Here is an 18,066-nt window from a genome sequence, read left to right as displayed (position 1 = left end):
GGTGTTCAGGGAACTGAGAGAAATGTTTCCTGACCCAGATGGTAAGGTCAGGAAAAGCTTTCCAGAAGAAGAAAAAGATGTGAGATATTATCATTGCATGCCACATTAAGTTACAATGATCTCTCACTCACATGCACTGATCTGTCTACTGCACAAATGATGTCATGGAATTTCTTTCATAGGTCCTGAGACATAGTCATTTAGAGAATGACAGTCCCTCACTCTTCCCTCTGTAGATAGTTATATTTTCCCAGCATAAATATATATGGGTGGGTATGGAGGGAGACAAAGAGCCACAAAAGCCCATTGCAAACTCTATAAATCTGGTTGACTGAAGCTGTCATTTTTTAAGAAAGCTGGATTAATTTTCATTGTTTGGTTTGTGTTTTAGTTGCATGAAATCCGTTTTTCATGCAAAATATTTGAACTTTTCAATTTTCAATTTATGTTGTCTTTGATAAAGCTAAATGCAGGCTTTTATCTTCCAAAGGAAAGAATCATTAATATTTTTTTTCCGTCAATATCCTTTTATGTAGCTATTGTCATTTTAAGCAGGGCTCCAGGCTTCATTACAGATACCAGAACTGTATTTCAAAGGGTGACCCAACATGTGTGAAATTTAAAAACATGGAAATTCAAGTACTAGCAACATCACTTATAGCTTTAACAAAGACAAAATGTCAACAAAAACATAAAAGAAAAAAATTAGATGTTGTACAGAAAACCAATGAACAAACATTTATTGAGAACCTATGTGTGTTGAGTACCGGACATCTAAACCTAAATAAAATATATTTCCTGCCCTCAGGAGTTCACAGTCCCATCTAGGAGACAGACACCCAGATGGGCAATTAAGGTACAGCAACACAAACTTAATAGAAACAGAAACAGATATGATGATACAGTAACAGTAATAGATTATGGAGACACAGAGGACAGAATATTTAAAAACCATACAGAAGGGTTGAAGGGTTTTTACAGAGAACATTCAATCAGGTGCAATACCGGGTTTTTATGACAAAGCTGTTGGTAACTCAGCTAACATCATTACCCATTTTCCTTCCTAAAAGAATTCTCTTTATGTTTAGGTATCAAACAGATTTCTGAGAAGACTGTTCTAGACCAAGGGAATGACTCAAGTTTGGTCTGACCAGTCATGACCATCCCATTCCCCTTTGCCTGTGATTGGTTTGGGAGTAAACAAGTGACCCATTTCTAGCCAATGAGACATAAGAGGAATCTGCTGGGCAGCTTCTGGGAAATTTATAACTGATTAATAAAAAAGAAGCGGCTCAAGAAAAAAAAATCCTTGATTCACCACTTCTGCCTTTCTGCATTCGCACATTGTCCTGCCTACTTAACATCATAACATCTTTTCCTTACTAATAGAAGCTAATCCAGTGGTTGTAGCTGCTGCAGCTATCAAATAACCACAAAAGGAAACATTGCTAGCCCTCTGAGGTTGGCAGAGGGAAAAGATGAGGACAAAAAATGGTCAAGGCACAGGGCCAATCCTGGAATCTCCATCTGCAGAGTTCTTGTTAAGTGAGATGATACATTCCTGCACAGTTTAAGCTACTCTACTGGTATCCTGTCGTCTGTAGGTGAAACATTCAAACTCCTACAGTGCAAATGTGAATGAGACTGTCGCTGACATCATGAACTCACAGTCTACTCAAGGAACTTTTAGTGCAGGGACATTTGGTCTACATCTTGAAGTGTGAGTAGGCGTTTATCAGATAGGCTGGTTGAGAGGATGAGGCACTGCAGTCCAGGAAAACACACGCAACAGAAAAGACAAGTCGGTAGCAGATTAGGAAGGGCTCAGCCATACTAGGATGTTCAGGCTTCACATTACAGGCAATAAAAGGCCAAGAGGGGGTTTAAGGAGAGGTTAATTTTATAGAACTTGCTCCGCCTGGAGTGTGAAAGCTGGACAGGCAAGAAGGGAGGCCAGAAGAAAGGAGCGAGTTACTAGGCTGCCTAATGGTAAATTTAAGACCTTCTTTCCCAATGCTGTTTTGCTTTGCTATAAGGTAAAACTTAACTTTCCACATAGAATAACCCAACCTCTTCTGATTTGGCCTGTTACTTTTCTTGTACTCAGTCATCTCAACTGATAGTAAGCAGTATTTGTCATTTAAATTCTTCTCTCAGCATGTAATTTACTTGGCTTGAGCATCAACAATTATTCTAGGAAATTTACTCTGCTTTGTAAGGATGAGTGGCGGAAAAAATAATCAGAACCAACAAAATACACCAAAAAACAGGAGCAGTTCAAGGTTGAACTCTGTTTCTTCAGGGAAGCAAGAAGACTTAGCAAAAAACACAGAAGAGGGATGCAAAATTCAGAGGCACTGCTGCTTATGGGCTGTGCAATGGAGATAAACCACTGACCGTCTCTCATCACCACCTGCTCCGCTTCTGTGACTTAACGGTTGGGTTAGATACATGAGAATTTGAAATTCTCAAAGTTTGTGATTCTAAAATGAGAATACTAATATTTATGAAAGTCTACTGTATGTCGTGCACTAGACTAAGCACTTTACATATTTTATTTCATTTGATCTTACTAACAACCCTATGTGCATTATTACAACCACTGCACAGATGAGAAAACTGAAAGCCACAGGTCCTGGTGATGGTCAAGATCACAATAAGAAGGAGCAGAATCATGATCAGATTCCAGGCCTTGCTGACCTCAAAACCACTGTCCGTGTGTTTAATAACTTTTACCCAATGATATTCTAAACTAGCATGATTAGTGAAGAAATTTTGGAAATACATCATACAAAGAACCGTACTGTTGCCTTATACCGGCACCAAGAATTGTGAGATTATGCTGGTTTTCATTTTCCTCTTCATGTGTAAACATAAATGTTATATGTATATATGTATTTTTTATGGCATGCAAATATTCTGTTATAGTTCACATCGAATGCTTCATAGAGCTTTGTACCATGCTCTGATTACTAAATACCCTCCTGAGCATTTTCTCTGTTATTAAACTTCTTCATAAATATTCTGTGTCTGTACCACATTTTTTAACCACTCCCCTCTTATTAAATATTTAGAGTAGATTTGTATGAGGTTTCATTTTTAAATATAAATAACGTGTCAAACATCTTTTGGATTGATTTTGGAAAAATTTGCAAAGAGTATAAAATATTTTCCATGGTCCTGTTATATACTACCAATTTGCTTTGCTGTAAAAAAGATTAAGCAATTCACCCCCACAAGAACTCTATCAAAGTGTCTACTGCATGCAATCCTGCTGACATCATTTGTTAAAATCTTTATACATTACCATAAAAAATATCTTTATTTTTTTATCATCTTTGATTCTTAGAGAGGTTGAAAACAGGTTTTCTATGTTTATTAATTTTGATTTGAGGAATGGGTTGTCCACTTTTCTATTGAGATCTCAGTTTTACTTATCAATGGTTATGGTCCCATTATACATTAGTCCTCTCCTTATCTGCGCTTTCAGTTATCTGCAGTTTCAGTTATCCACAGTCAACCACAGTCTGAAAATATTAAATGGAAAATTCCAGAAGTAAACAATTCATAAATTTTAAATTGCATGCCAGTCTGAGCAGCATGACGAAATCTTGCACTTTCTTGCTTCATCCAGCCGGGGGCATAAATCACCCTTTGTCCAGAATATCCAAGCCGTATATGCTACCCGCCACTTAAGAGCGATCTTGGTTATCAGATCAACTGTTGAGGTATCACAGTGCTTGTATTCAAGTACCGTATTTTGCCATGTATAATGCATACCTTTTTGCCCAAATCTGTGAGGGAAAAATAAAGATGCACATTATACGTGGGTAGTACCAATTCTATACCTATACAAATGTTTTTAATTCTCTTATTTACACTTAGGAGTTAAAAGTATAACTCTAGAAATCAATAATGATATCTTGATGCGAAATAATACCCTGGAATACAATAATCGGTTTTGTTGAACTTATGACAAACTTGCAACAACAAAGAGTTGTTGGCCTTCAATGATGCATAAATATCATAAATTTGTTGCCAGTGCATAAAATTTCTTATACTTTGTATCTGCTCTTGTGCTTTGTAATATTTGTTACATAACATTCTTGTACCATAATACGTTAAAATATAAAGGCTAAAATTCCTTTATAATACAACAAACAATGTAAACAAATAAAAATTTAAATTAAAAAATTAAAACAAAAGATTTTTTTTCCCCTGAAACTTTGGGCCAAAAAGGTGGATGTGCATTATACACGGGAGCTCATTATACACAGCAAAAGATGGTAACCCTTGTTTTACTTAATAATGGCCTCAAAATACAAGAGTAGTGATGTTGGCAATTCAGATATGCCCAAGAGAAGCTATACAGCGCTTCTTCTAAGTAAAAACATGAAAGTTCTCCAATTAAGACAAATAAATCATAGACTGAGGTTGCTAAGATCTACTGTAAGAATGATTCTTACGTCCAATAAATTGTGAAGAAAAAGAAATTCATGTTAATTTTGCAATCACACCCTGAACTGCAAACGTTACGGCCACAGTATGTGATAAGTGCTTTAATTAAGATGGAAATGGCATTAATTTGGGGGTGGAAGACACGGACAAAAAGAAATTTGTATATAAGGTTTGGTACTATCCATGGTTTCAGGCATCCGCTTGGAATGATGCCCCGCGGATAAGAGGATATCAGTATTTTCAACATATTGTCTGTCATGTTTGTCAGTTGATGTCTCTTGCAAAATGCCTGATGTAAGAATTTCTTGTTGTTTTTCCCCACTGGTTCTAAAGAGCATAAATGTAGTGATGTGAACCTGACAAACAAGAGACTGTGGCTTGAAAAACTGACAAAAAAAGGTTTTAAAAAACATCAGTCAATCTGTCAAAGTCACTCAATCGTCCTGCACAATGGTGATGAGAGGCTGTGCACGTAACCAAGTTTGATCATGAAGGACTCCAGGAATCTCCCATGACAGAGTCTCTAGGGCCCTGAGGCGACCACACTGTCTGTGGGCTTTAATTACGCCAAGCCTTTTGCAGACCATCTTCACAGCAGAACCTGAATATTTAAGTTACTGCCCATCTCGCCCTCCCCACCTGCCCAGATTGGCCACAACTGACGGGATGACGGGAATTTCTCGATTTCACCCATGTAATAGATAAGAGTTCATTGACATACTCTGACTTGTGTGTTTCTGAGAGCCTTCACATTAGGATCAGCAAGACATGACCCGAATGTCATTCATTCTATTCTCATCCATTCATTCAAGCAAATATTTATTAAACATCTATTACTTGCCAGGCACTGTGACGGACATTGAAGTTACAATGGTAAGCAAAAGTGAATGGACTCCCTAACCTCATGGATTCCTGAGAGAAGACATTAAGTACATACTCATACAAATAAAGGTGGCTGGAGCACAGTGTCCTGGCGAAGCGTAGATTTTCGACTACAAGGGTGGTCAGTGCCACCCAGCCCCCACCTTATTGAAGGATCCACTGTACTATGCTTTTTTCTATACCTACATACCTACGATAAAGTCTAATTTACAAATTAGGCACAGTAAGAGATTAATGACAATAACAATAAAATAGAATAATAATATACTGCAATAAAGGTGATGTGAGTGTGTTTCCAGAAGGCAGGTTCTTGGTATAGTTACAGAAAAGAATTCAAGGACGCATCAAATAAGCCAAGCAAGCAACAGGTTTAGTAAAGGAGCACAGCACACTCCTAAAATTGTGGGAGCAGGCAGGCCTAGAAAAGAGCAACTGCCCCGAAGAACAAAGAAGCCTAGGAATTTACTATTTTCAAAATGAGGGCACAAAATATTCAAGTTTTAGGGGTGGCATTATAGGGGTTCCTAGGCGGGTCCTCACGGACCACTCTTTCCCATCAGGAGGAAGGATTCTCTTGTCCTTATTTGGCCCTTGTCAGAACTGTTATGGTGACACAGAAGTGGCCATTTTGCTAAAGCACAATGCTATTTTTTTTAATTTAAATTTATTTATTGGGGTGACAATTGTTAGTGAAATTACATAATTTCAGGTGTACAATTCTGTATTACATCATCTATAAATCCCATTGTGTGTTCACCACCCAGAGTCAGTTCTCCTTCCATCACCATATATTTGATCCCCCTTACCCTCATCTCCCTCCCCCATCCCCCTTACCCTCTGGTAACCACTAAATTATTATCTATGTCTATGAGTTTTTGTTTCTCATTTGTTTGTCTTGTTTTTGGTTTATATACCACATATCAGTGAAATCATAGGGTTCTCTGCTTTTTCTGTCTGACTTATTTCGCTTAGCATTATACTCTCAAGATCCATCCATGTTGTCACAAATGTTCCTGTATCATCTTTCCTTAACGCCGAATAGTATTCCATTGTGTATATATCACAATGCTATTATGATCTATCATAATTACCAAAAGTTCACCTCGAGGGGCAAGATGGCATCCTGCATCTGTGCTTGGCCACTGAAATCTATTTCCGGCCGATCTAGTGGCTGCATCTTTTCTTAAGGATGATCTCATCTCCTCCCTCCTTTGTTTTCCCACACTTCCTCCTGCCCTTCCTCCCCCTCTCTTTCCAGGGCCCTGTTCTTTTTGACTCCAGTAACAAGTGTGGACTCTCTCCATCAAAACATCTTATTGTATTGTACTCACATTTCCATTGAAAAGCAGCAGCGTATGAAGGCTTCTCTTTGGCACATCTAAATGGGCAGCATCTCTACTCCTGTTTTGGGGGGTCATTTTTCAGTAAAACAAAGGTTGTATGAAGACAAACACTATAATACGATGAGGGTCAATCTGATAACTGGGAGGGCTACTACCTACCAGGCATGGAGCATCTACAGTGTGGGCACGCTGGACCAAAGGATGGTTCATACCCTGGGTGGACGGTGCAAAATTTCCTCATGCTGCTCAGAATGGCAAGCGATTTAAAACTTACCAATTGTTTATTTAGGAAATTTCCCAATATTTATATTTCTGGACCTCCGTGGACCATGGGTAACTGAAACTGTTGGGAGCAAACCGCAGATTATGGGGTGGGGAGTACTGTACATGAACTGGGCATTTAGGAGAAAAGTGAGGGCATTTGGGAGTCATTGAAATAAAGTATTGTTTAAAGTAATGGGACTGAATGAGTTTTTTGTGTCAGGAAGGCAAAGTATGTGGGGTAAAGAAGTTCAAAGGCTGATGGATTTGGTGAGGAAAATATGAGGTCACTCTTCCTGCAATCCCTATTTCCAACGAAGAATAAGATGTTTATCATCCAAAAGAGAGGCCTGTAGAAATGGGGCAAGAGGTATATAGAAAATGTGAAGTCAAAAACTCAGTAAGATAAAGGGGCGGTGCCAGGAAAGTGTAGTAGGACTACCTGGCCGAGCAGAATGTCCACTAGATGCGTGGTGAGGAGGGGAGACCCGGGTATGCTGTTGGGAGATTTTCTTCAGCAGTGCTCAGCTGCTCGAGTGCACGTAAGAGCAGGAAGGTCTGGATTTCAGGAGACCAGGGTTTGATCCGATGAGTTTAATGGGAGCAGCAGGCAAAGAAGGATGGGTGTTGTATAATAAGGAATCTGGCCTCATTAAAAAAGGGGTGCAGCCTTTGTTCTGGCAACTGGTAGGTAACCTCTAAACCCTTGAAATGCCCTCAGTGAACAGTGTCTTTTGTTATTTATAGTGGGGCCTCAGACCACACCTAATCCTTCATGGGAACAAGATGGTCAGGGTGAGACTGGCCACAGCTAATGGCAGTGGGGGCCTGGCCACTGAAGAAAAGCACCCCTATTTGGAGAGCAGGGGCTTTGGGTCACATGAGCTTAGTCAGCCTTGAGGCAGAGCTGAACCACCTGGGCAATCAATCAATCAATCCTTCCTACATAATGGAGCTCCGGTAAAAACTCTCAACACCAAAGCTTGGATGAACTCCTTGAGTTGGCAATACTTAGTTCGTGTTATTACACATCAGTGTTGGGAGGGTAACCTGTCCTGAGAATAGCGGATGCTTTGTTTGGAACCTTCCCAGACTCTGCTCTACGAGTCTCTTCCCCTGGCTGATTTGAATATATTCTCTACTTGTGATAAATATAACCATGAACATAGTAGCTTTTCGTGAGTTCTGTGAGCATTTCTAGCAAATCATCAAACCTGAGGATGGTTTGATAAACCTCTTGGTTATGGGTCGAATTTTATCCCTCCAATATTTCATATGTTGAAGTCCTAAGCCGCAGGACTTCTGAATGTAACCTTATTTGGAAATTGGGTTATTGCAGCTGTAATTAGTTAACATAAAGTCATAGTAGAGTAGAGTGGGCTCTAATCCAGTATGACTGGTGTCCTTATAAAAAGGGGAAATTTGGACATAGACACATACAGAGAGTGTCATTAAGAAGATGAAGACAGAGATTGGTATGATGACTCTGCAAGCCAAGGAATGCCGAAGATTGCCAGCAAAACTCTAGAAGCTAGAGGATAGGCCTGGAACTGGCTCTCTCTCATAGAGCTCAGAAGGGAGCAACCCTCCCAACACCTTCATCGTGGATTTCTGCCTCCATAACTGTACATTTCTGTTGTACAGAGACAATACATTTCTGTTAGTGGCACTTTGTTATGACCGCCCTAGGGAGCTAATACAGTCCCAAACTTGCAGGTGGTGTCAGAAGTCTTGGGAAGACTATGCCCTTAACTTCACAATTTGGTGAACTGCAGGACGGTGTCTAGGCTAGATATGGAAAAATATTATGACATGAGGGGAGATGGATAGTAAGAAAGGAGTCGGAAAACATAGATTGAAGGCCCCAGTGTGGTTAAAGAATTGTTGTACTTGGGATACTCAAAGAGACTATGATGGGAAGGTTCGTGATTCGAGAGTGCTCTATCCATCTCTATCTTATCATAGAGATTTTTTGGAGGTGATGTTATTACTGGTGATTACAAAGTCTAACATAAGACCAGGGGAAAGGACAGCTGACGTGGAGCAGAGAAAAACATCTCAGGAGGTGAGCAGATAAAAGGAACCAAGAGGCCATGATGTTGACTGCGATCATCTACATAGATGTTAAAATTCCCAGTGATGATGAGAAGAGTAGGAGGGAAGAAGGGAGTGACCCGGCACCTTAGTCTTTAAAGAATAAGGGGGAAATACTCAGCTGCCTATAGGTGACATGTGGAAGGAAGGGTACTCAGTAGTAACATCTGATGACACAGGCTTTAGTGCAACTTGAGCAATGACAGTAGGAAGAGTGAAAATTATTTGATAGTGTGAATAGGGAGAAACCAGGGAAGATACCAACCTACTGCCAAGTCTTACCCCTCGGGAGTCCGACTTGCACTAAATTATGTATTTATTCATCTGAGCACATACACTACAGATTAGGAATAACCAAAGTGGTATTTTCAAAAAGTCCCTGTCCGTCCTAAACATAAACGTCATGCATGTGGGGATCCCAGACACGAAATAGGGAAATAACAAAATTTTACGTAACTAGAAAGTGAAAGCTTTGATTTGAACTCTGTTCTCTGTGGCTCCAGATATAACAACTTCACAAACAGAAATATCTGCTGCCCTTCTCTGGGAACGATTATACTTCCCCACTTCTTTGACATCAAGCTTTGGTCAAAAAAAGATATGAGAAGGAATGGGCATCACTCCCCAGCAGAAGTTTTAAGATCCAGTGTGTGATAACCGTGTTCTCTTTCCCTTCTGCCAGTAAGGTAAGCGATGTTCCAGAGACAGCAGTTCCATCAGTCTGGTTCCCAGAGGAAGACCATGTGAAGCAGAGACTCAGCCAATTGCAAATAACATGCAGCATCAATGAAAATAAATGTGGGTTGTTGAAAGCCACAGTGAATTTGCAGTCATCTGTTATTGCTACATAGCCTAGCCTATTGTAACGCATACAGCAAGGAATCTAGGCTTGCTGTGCCCAGGTAGATGGAAGTACCACTCACTCAGCCAGCAAATACAGGTGGGAAAAAGAAACCTTTTGCCCCATCATGCTGTTTCTCTATCCAACGTGGGCTTCCTGATAACCATTTCCAGCTTTCCTCCACATCTCAGATATTCTGTGAATTGCAGTAGTAATCCGACACACTGGAGGCGCCCCCCCCCCACACACACATTGGCATTCTCCTTCCAGCTTTATTCAGGGACAGAGTAAGGGTGGGAGGGTAGAGGCATTTGTATGGATCCAAAGTCACAGGAAAATGTCCTCTTGCTCTCCAGAGTAACTTTCACAATATCCGCACAACAAAAAGGGAGCTTCTAGTAGCTAGACAACACAAAAAGAATATTTCCATGGCCTGAAACAAGTTTTAAGACATATGTTGTTTAGGCTACAAGTTCCACACAGCTTTGCCTGGTTCTATTATACTTTGCTAGTTATTCCTGTTCAACAGCCATAAACATAATGTGAACAAAACAATGCCTCATTTCACCTGGAGTTATATCTCCCTCTTAAGTTTTCCTAGCAACCATTTTCTTGTATCTTTTAGTCAAGAGTTGACGGAGATAACAGCCCTGAAGGTAGAACCTTTACCCATTTGTTACATCACCCCCACCTCCTTCCCTGAGCTCAACTGATAGTGGTTCCTTCATGAAGCTTATCTCCAGAAGACAAGAAGGAAGCACCTGATAGTCACTAGCCTATTTGTTCGGTCTTTGCTCCTGTCAGCCTTTCTTTCTTGTTTATCAAATGCCTGCTGGAGGAGTTGAACATCCAAGCCCAATGTGCAATGACGAGCACTAAGTCATTCCTTCCTCTTACAGAGGGAGCTGCTATGCAGACACTGCAGTAGGAGGCAGAGGGGAGGGACCCAGCTCTCACAATGCTCGCCAGAGCCTCTCAGGAGTAAACCCATGAGGGGAGCCCAGTTTAGACTCCTGCAGTCACTGTCTGTTTTGCAGAAATGGTTCCCTAAGTGGACCCCACTCTCAGCTCCACTGAATCAATCCATCATCCTTATTGCAGTGAGAGATCTTTCTATAATGCAAATCAAAGCATATCTCTGCCCTGCTTAAAATCTTTCAATAGATCCTAGGAGAGCGAAAATCAGGCACCCACTCTTTAGCATTATCCAAAGTCCCTCACAGTCACTTCTTGGGCTGCTTTTCTAGATTTTTCCTTCTGCATGCTACTGTCTCTGGGTATACATTAGGTTTGTTCTACCTGGAAACCATATTGTATCTTTCAAATCTGAGCCCCCGCGTTACCTCCTCTGGAAGCTACCGCCACACATCATGCCGCCGCCATCCCAGATTCATCCCAACCCCAATGAAATTAAGGGCTTCCTTGTCTCAGGAAACGCTGACTGATGCTCTCTTACTGCACCATGGTCACAGTCTCACTCTTTGCTTACGGGGATCATCTCCATCCCATTTTTGTATTCATAAGAAACGGAACTGTCTTACTCTGGCATCATTGTAGCAGGCTTCCTTTCTGTTCCTAAGCATGCTAAGTGGTGGGAATCCAAGGTGAGAAGGCCCAGTCCTTGTTGTACAGGAACAGGCCCTATTCTAGAGACAACAAGCACATTCACAAATAATTGTATTAAACAATAAACCTATGTCACAAGAGGTCTATACGTGTTTCTTAAAGGAAAAAGGTGAATGAACCAAAGAACAGTTAGGAGGAATTATGACCTCATTATTGTCTTTCTCTGGAGATTAATTACAATTTAAGGAAATGCATATGGGTGCCAAGTTGACAAAGGGTGGATCTGTGATGGTTAATTGTGTCAACCTGATGGGGCCACAGGGATGCCAAGATATTTGGTCAAATATTATTCTGGGTGTTTCTTTGAGGGTGTTTTTGGATGAGGTTAAATAAGTAGACTTTTTAAATTTTTAAATGGCTGATTAAAGAAGATTGTTTTCCCTAATGTGGGGTGGGCCTTGTGCAATCAGTTGAAGGTCTGAATAGAACAGAAAGGTTGAGTCTTCCCCAAGTAAGAGAAAATTCTTTCTTGCTTGACAGCACTTGAACTTGGACATTTTCCTGCCCTTGGACTCAAACAGAAACATTGGGTCTTCCTGAGTCTCAAGCCTGCCGGCCTTCAGACTAAAACTACACCATTGGTCTCCTGAGTCTTCAGCTAGCCAACTCTTGGGACTTGCCACCCTCCATAATTGCACGAGTCTGTTCCTTACGAGGTCTGACAATTAAGTTCGTGAACTTGTTGCAAGGATGTTGCTAACCATTTTTTATATCAGAGGGATTATTCATTATGAACTTGTACCAACTGGACAAACAGTTAACCAGGTTCACTATTTGGAAGTGCTGAGAAGGCTGCGTGAAAAAGATAGATGACCTGAACTTTTCTCCAACAATTCATGGCTCTTGCATCACGACAATGCACCAGCTCACACAGCACTGTCGGTGAGGGAGTTTTTAGCCAGTAAACAAATAACTGTATTGGAACACCCTCCCTACTCACCTGATCTGGCCCCCAATGACTTCGTTCTTCACCCGAAGGTAAAGGAAATATTAAAGACATTTTGATGACATTCAGGACATCAAGTGTAATATGACAGCTCTGATGGCCATTCCAGAAAAAGTTCCAAAATTGCTTTGAAGGGTAGACTAGGCGCGGGCATCAGTGCACAGCTTCCCAAGGGGAGGACTTCGAAGGTGACCATAGTGATATTCAGCATGAGGTATGGAGCACTTTTTCTAGGATGAGTTCGCAAACCTAATTATCAGTCCTTGTATTTCAAGTGTGTGTGTGCGCGCGCGCACGCGTGTGTGTGTGTGTGTGTGTGTGTCCTGATGTTTCTGTTTCTCTGTAGGACCCTAACACTTCCTATTAAGTGATAACAAAAAAGATAGTTTTGCTTAATCAGAGCTTGGGCTTTTGAGCCAGATGGCCCAGCCCTACCACCTATTAGCTCTGTGACCCTGGGCAAATTATGTAATGATTCCAATCCCTAATTTCCTCATTTGTAAAGTGGGAATAATAGTGGTGCCGACTTTCTGGGGCTGCTAGAAGGATAAGATTGAATGAGAAAATACACAAAAAGTGCCTAGAGCAATGATTAGCACACAGTAAGCATGCAATAAGTACTTATGGTTGCATTTTCAGTCCTCACCATTTATTAACTCAATAAAATGGCAGTCACTGTGCCATCTGCTTTACACACACTGGCTCGTTGAATCTTCACAACGCTAGTGCAGAGGGACTCATGCTGTCCCCAGGGTACAGTGAAGACAGCCAGGGCAGCATAGCCCAGGGGTCAGAGTGTGGCTTCTGGAACCTGACAGACCATCCATGGGCCCCTGGGCATGTGATTTCAAGCTCAGTTTCCTTACAATAAAATTGATTTTATAGGGTTGTTGGGGAGATTACATAAGATAAAAGGCTTAGCATTATACTGGGCACATGTAAAGCAGTCCACAAGTGTTAGAAGACACTACTGTTATTAAGATGTTAATAATACTTATTGTGGTTCAGAGGCTGAGTCCCAGTGATACTGGAGCCGAGGCCTGAGTCCCGGTCTGGCTACCTCAGCCTAAGTTTCTAACCCTGCGCTGTCCTCCCCCGCAGCCCAGCTCTGCCAACCCCAGGACAGAAGCTGAAGACAGCCAGCTAAGCAAGCAAAGCAGAAATCAGCATACAATGAACATGTGGAATGCTGCCTTTCCCCTTCTCAGTCTTCTCACTAGTGAAGATACAGCACTGTTTCCCCTGGGTCTCATTTCCTTTTCACTTTTTCAGTTTCACAAAGTTGGCATAAATGTACCAATGTTTTTCTTTTTTAACATGTTCTGATTTTTTCTCTTTGTGAAAATAAAAAGACAAGAAAAAAGAATGCCCTGTCAAAGATACCCTTCATTGTTTATATTTGATTCACCTATATATTTTCCCCCAGAAATTAACAAAATGAAAGCATTCCTGCAGCAGCCACCTCAGGGCAGGAATGACACTTGAGATGGCCTCGTTCCAGGATTGCTGTCTTCACCCTGATGACACTTTCTCTGGGAGTTCCCTGCCTGAGCAGAGGGTAGGATGGACTTTCTGGAAGACCCCAAGGGAACGGAGTAGGGTGATATGTGTACTCTGAGACAGCTGGCTCCCTGTTCTTGCGCTCAGCAAGAGTTTTCAAAGTGCTTTGCACAGATCTATTTTTAAGGGCTGTTCTCCTTACCCAGATATGTCCCTGACATTACAGCTTCAGAATGCTAGCTTTGAGCTATTTTTATACTAGTGATGATGGGTTTTGGCGAAGGCACAAACTTGTCACCTTTGCTGGTCCTCTCTGTGACAGCACAGACCTTGGTGAGACAGCGGAGGTGCAAGCGGAGCAGCCAAAGGCAAGCTCTGGACTTCAGAAAATAGATCTGGACCCTGGATGCTTTAGCCCAGCACTCACCACCCCAGCAGGAGCCACTAGGGGCCATTTCTTGTCACTTGTCCCTCAGCCCCACTCCCCTTGCCTCACACTCTCTTCCTGAACTCTCCTCTCCATTTTCCCTTCCCTAAGTGGGGCCAGCCCCACTATGCCAAGAAGCCTAGACAGTGGTCTTTAAACATAATTTGGTTTTGGTTTTTTGTTAGCATACTTCCTAAAAGAGTTTTTAAAAAATACTTTAGATCTCCTCATAAAATTTTAAGTTTATATGTTTAACAGTTAAAAAAAAAACAAACGTGATTTCCAGACTGTATACTGTGCATGTGCTCTAAATATATTTTCATTAAAGCCAGGGAGCTACAGATTTAGCTCATTTAATTTATAGAAAATGTCTGCCATATACCCTAATGGATAAGGGGGTCTTCACTGCCAAACCAGACAGCCAAATCAAGTTTGCATTCTGACAAAAAGTTATGCGTCATTTTTCAATGTTAATCCAACGTGGTAGTGTCACTATGACAAATATCTCATTTCTGAACTCTACGTTTAAGACAGATGAGATAAATCGGTCAAGCAATGGGTAGATGGATAGATAGCTGGAAGGGAGGAAAGAAAAGAGGAAGACGGGTATCCGGCCATGATTCTGAAACCAGCTCCTTCCATACTTAGCTAACGTTTCTTTCCTCAGGAGCTATAGATTCCCAAGTTGTCCCCTTTTTTAGGGCTTTGGGGATTTTTGCACCCTCGAGAAAGGAACAACAATAAAATTGAATATGGGTGAAAAGATATGTTTTCTTTTAAAAAAATGGACAAGGGCAATTGTGAAAGGTTGGGATGAGTTCTCAGGCAGAGCAATTCTAAGAAAGAGGCCACATGAAGGCTGAGGATCTCGAAAAAGATTCCCCTGCAGCCCACATGCCCAGGTTCAAAGACCTATATTGTTCTGGCAGTCTGGGCCTTGGCATTACCACAGTGGGGCATGGAGCAGAAATGAGAAATGAATGTTTTTGTTGCGTTACATCACTGAGACTTTGGAGATGTTTCTTACCACAGAATAGGCTAACCTATCCTGATTAATAGATATATCATAAAGCTAATGTTCAAATTAGGCCCCTACTTGTATCTATGTCTACATTTTAACTGATGTGAAACTTAGCAGTTAGGAGGGTTTATTGCCCAAACTATGTATCCAGATCTTACCCTTTAGAACCCACCTTTCCCATATTTGCCTTAGTATCTTCATTTTGTTCTCTCACCTCAAAATGTTCCCTTTTCCCTCTGAACCAGGACCCTGGATGGTTTTTTGCTTGAACATGCAACTCCTATGCCGCCAGAAGCCAGGCAAGCAGCACAAACGGGTACCTGGGAAAACTGGAGAGAACTTGTCCTGCCTAAGGGCATCCCAATTTAATTAAAACAAGGGGGGGAAAATGCACTCTGCCACACAGATAAACATAGCTCTGGTCTGTCGGGTTGTTACCTTTGTAAAAGTCATTAGAAATTCATTTCTTCTACTGATGTTTTAAACTATTATTTTGAGCTTTCACTTTGTTTTTATAAATAACAATGAATAAGAGGTATTTAAATTTTGTAAGTGGTTTACTGCTTATCTCTCCAGCAAGAATATAAACTCCCTGCAGGCAAGGACTAAGTTTGTCTCGGCTGCGTTCTACATAGATTCGGATACGATGCTTTCATAAATGTTTTTGATGTAATCCGCTCTGAAGTCTTATATGGGAATGGAAGGTACATTATAAATTATAATTAGCATAGCATAGTATATTTGGCTAGTACGTTTTAGTCACCAGGTTTATTTCTCCTCTTTGGCACTCCCATCAAGTTATAGCAATGCTCACTGCCAATAATTCCATTACCCCCTATAAGGGTCATTGCCCCCATCTCTGGATGAGTGGGGGTGTAGGGTGAGCCAGGTAGACTAAAAAGGCTGTTCTCTCACTGATGTAAACCCTAGGACAGCAATTTCTCTAGGATGTCTCTGAACTCTACTTGACACGGCCTAGGCTTCCATCAGGCTTAGGAGCAGATGATGACAGACGATTTTTTAGAAACAAGAATGCATTTTGGAACCTTATGCATTGACTTCAATTGCTACTCCCTGCTAGATAGGGCAAACGAGTTCTCTCTGCCCTGTGTAAGTTTTAGAAGTAAATCTATGTCTCAGTACTTTTACCTGTTTTGGTTTCATTTACTTTGACCAATTAAATTCATTCATTTTAATGTCTTAACAATTCCTGCTAGCATACATTACACCTATCACTGCAAAACAACATTTTTCCCCCCTTAAACATTAATCAAGATTACTAATTGCCTCCAAAAACATCACAAGGGTAGTTTCCTGTCAGGGATATACCTGACTTCAATTAGATTTTTCCAGTATTTCTCCACAATTTTATTATTTCAAAAAGCTTTTTAATCTAGCAGAGAATAATAAAGATCAACAGGAAAACTGCTTTGACCTTGGGAAAAAAGTGTTGCGTAGTATTATTAAATTCTTGAAGTGGGCTCCATGCAGAGAATGTCTGGTTGCCATCCCTACCACCATATTCATTCTCAGCAGTGAGCTAAAAACCCCTCTGCCCCACCCCCAAGTACTGAGACACACACATTCGTATAGCAACTGGAGTCACTGCCACCGCCTTCACCAGCAACACCCTCCCTTTATTGGTGTGTGTGTGTGTGTGACACTGGACCAGGGCTTGGCACCAGAGACCTGAGCGGGCCTGACTTACTGAACCATGATATGGAGTCAAGTCCCAGTCTGGCTGCTGATGTGCGAGGCTGTTACTCAGAGCTCACATGACCCTGATCTGGGGACCCTGATCTCTGGGTCCCCAGAATCACTCTCTGGGTCCAAAAATCTTCTTCACCAATCTCTGGCTTCAGTTACCATTTGTAATGTTTCTTCCCTCCTTTCCTAAGTTGTCTATCAGGACTTATTTCTAGAACCTACTGATTTTATAGCATGAGTCAATCCCTCACCCCCAAGAGAGAAATAGCCTTATTTCCTCCCAGGCCTCCAAGCATTGGCACATGCTATTTCTCCTGCCTGGGACCTGCTCCACGACCTCTGAAATGTGTGTGTTGTTGAGGACAGAAGATGGGACCTGACCATGCCCTAAATGTGCTAAGGTGCTCATTCTCTGTGTGTCCAGTCCATTCTTCAAGCCATCCGTCAACCTTGTCACTACTTTAATTTGACATCTTCCCTGCCATACATGCTGTGAACTAGTTGAGAATACACAGCATTATTTATCTTTGTATCCAAGGCCTTTTCTAAAAAGGAAGGGAGAAAGGGAGAAAGGTAGGAAAGGAAGAAGGGAGGTGGGAGGGTAAGAGGGTGAGAGGAAAGAAGGGAGTTTTAAAAGATCTAGAAAGCATGTTTTAAAAAAATAGAAAGTTTTTGCTTTCTCAACAACTATGTCATCATCACAATAGCAGATTTCCCCTAAAATTTAATAAAATGGTTTGAAAATCTGAACTGAAAATATAAAACACTTTAATAAAAAAGGATAATTGTTGCATGATTACAATTAATTGCCTGCTTTTAACTAAAGATCATAGTCGGAAACTTTCTAATGCAGAACGTTACCTCTGTCCAACCATCTTTTGAGGCAGAATAAAACAGAGTCCCTAGGGTCAAGGATCTGACAGACTATGAATGCACACAGGATATTACCTTTGGAGATTT

Source organism: Rhinolophus hipposideros (genome assembly GCF_964194185.1).
Source record: "Rhinolophus hipposideros genome assembly, chromosome: 6".
In the NCBI taxonomy this organism is placed as follows: Eukaryota; Metazoa; Chordata; class Mammalia; order Chiroptera; family Rhinolophidae; genus Rhinolophus; species Rhinolophus hipposideros.
The sequence above is the reverse complement of the archived record's forward strand: the minus strand, read 5'-3'. Positions refer to the sequence as shown.